Source organism: Rhipicephalus microplus, chromosome 7 (genome assembly GCF_043290135.1).
Source record: "Rhipicephalus microplus isolate Deutch F79 chromosome 7, USDA_Rmic, whole genome shotgun sequence".
NCBI classification, from domain to species: Eukaryota; Metazoa; Arthropoda; class Arachnida; order Ixodida; family Ixodidae; genus Rhipicephalus; species Rhipicephalus microplus.
Window position 1 is genome coordinate 165,338,670 of NC_134706.1, and position 2,398 is coordinate 165,341,067.

Genomic DNA, 2,398 nt, shown 5'->3' on the forward strand with positions numbered 1-2,398 from the left:
TAGAGAATGCGCCCAGATACCTTTTGTAACTTCAGGCTGCATTTGTGTGAAAATCAAGTGGTTGTGATTCATTTAGTTAATGAGAAGTCAGCAGATGTTAGTTACAACTTAGTAGTGCGGATGGTAGGAGAAAGCTAGTTTTGAAAGAGGGTGTTTATGGTTATCTGGGTCCAAATTGTATTTGCCTTTGTGTGTTTTTCTCGCACGGAAAATTGATCGATCTTCAGTAGACGTCTCAACATCCACGAATGTTGTAACTTCGGCGGCACAAAATTCTGTCAAAATTTCAGAGTAGAATTTGTTTGTGTTTGTTGAGAAACCTGGAGGGTTTTAAGCGAGTCCAATGCATTGGACTGTGTCACGGACGGCTATTTTCGGCGACACCGCGTCACGGCAATTAACGGGCGCCGTACTCCCCGACTGACCGTGAGAAACGGCGGCACATGAAAGGGAACCGATAAGTGCAAAATGGGGTGCTCTCCTTAGAACGTCGCCGCCGACGGTTAATCCTTTTGTAACTGTGGCGGCGTCTGCAAGGTCGTAGAAGGCCGCGGTATACCCCGTACAAGGATTAGACTACAAGACGCCCGGCTGAGAGCTAAGTGGTTGACCGTTCCCACGGAGAAAAGCGTGGGAAACGCTCTGGTGGCCAAGCCGTATGACAACAACCCGACAGGTTGTCACTGTCGCTAGTTGCGGGCCCTCTCCCTATTAAAAAGGGGTGGGGTCAAAATATTTTTGGGGCGGAGTTCCCCTCAATTAAACGCGCATGATTGGACCCAGGTAGAGGTCTCTTGTCCCCAAGGAAGAGAGCGAGGAGACACGAGGGGGATTTAAGCGCAGGATTTTGCCCTGCTAGGCAGACTAGTCGCTGACCAAGATGGTGCAGAAACAGATCAACAAGCATCTCTTCTAGAAGTTTTTAGTGTGGCTCTGTATCGGCTGGCCACCTAAACTTAGCCGTTCGTCCAGTTGTGACGCGATATTAACGTCTGCAACGTAGACATCGGGACTTCGCCTCGAGTTAGCTCAACCTGCTCGAAGTCACCTGCAAGCACTAGCCTCCCGGAGCCACCAGCGTTGCAACACCGCCGACATCGCAGTCGTGCCAGAACTCTCTTCGACTTCTCGCATCCGATCGTCGGGGACACAACGCTGCCGGTCATCACACGTATGCATTCATCTGTTTATATCTTCGAACTTTCTCCTCTGTAGTTATCTTGTGTTAGTTGGTGTAGTTTGTAATAGTTCTCTCTCGTAAGCTGATTTATTGTTTCTGTTATATATTTCTTTAGTTGTATCAAGTGTCGATGTATTTTGTTAGTTGTATTGAAGTGTTGTATTAGATCCCGTGTGCTGCAATATCACTCGAGTAAAGTTTGTTTTGTTTTCCCACGTCTCTGATCTCTTCGCTGTCTCTGCTTGCGTGCAGAACGAACCAACCTGCTGTCATTCCCGTCGCCGACTTCGCGCTGGCGACGCTAGAGTGGCAGCTTGTAACAGACTGCAGCATGGTATTGTGTTGTGTGGTTTGTTTTGCTGTTGTCGATCATTGTGAGGTGGTTTGGGAGTCGGTTACCAGTTTGCAGCTGGAGCTTCCAAGCCAGGCCATCGACCATGTTCCATTCCCTTCGTGCCCAGCGGTTGGGAGCGCTGGCCAGCCGAGATGTTCCGGGCGGCAGAGGAGCTGTTACGTTTGGCCCCGCGGTTCGTCTGGGCAGACACCATTGTGCGTAAGCCGATCTGCTAGGATGCTCTCAACCCCATAGGCACCCAGTCACCAAGACGCTGTCCTGTAGGGGTTCCAGGTAGTGATCGGGTGACAACCAAAGTTTCGTGAGACAAACATTTTGTTGAACTGGCTCGAACAGCGTGGGACGGTGCCACTGTGGCTGGTCTCACTAAGTCAACCTCTCAACTCGGCTATTGTCATCGCTGACGCGAAATCATCACAAAAGAACCATCAGTTCTGAAGCTTGGGAAGACGTTGAAGAAGCCGTCTCCAGGATCGAGTGTTTAGACTGCCATGTTCGAGAGAGTTCTGGAAGCCTGAACCCGAATCATGAGCGGAATCATGAGCTGATTCATGAACTGAATCTCTGTTGTACAAAATGCGGGATCTTCTGAATCCCTGTACAGTTCCTACCTTTCAACTATCATGTAAATAAACTTTCGTTCTGTCTCTTTTACGAATGCATCTCCTCACTGGCGAAGATCAGCTATGCCAATGACAGCGAGGAGCCAGCTACCGTGAAGAAACCCGCCATACCTGCCATCAAACCTCCTACCCTTACACCACACACAGGGCTACAAAAATTATTGTGACAGCCTTTAGCTAATGTACACTAAACAGCGACAGCAGGTTTCAGTGTTCTAGAACCAGATAAAGCTGTACACA

General features: G+C 49.1%; 1 long non-coding RNA gene across 1 annotated transcript; it reads left to right on the plus strand.

The window, feature by feature from the left end:
• Positions 1-353: 353 nt before the first annotated feature.
• LOC142767125 (uncharacterized) lies at positions 354-2,189 on the plus strand. The gene is made up of 2 exons (XR_012884767.1): positions 354-1,171; positions 1,433-2,189. It is a non-coding gene; the product is annotated as an uncharacterized LOC142767125 (long non-coding RNA).
• The last annotated feature ends 209 nt before the right edge of the window (positions 2,190-2,398 follow it).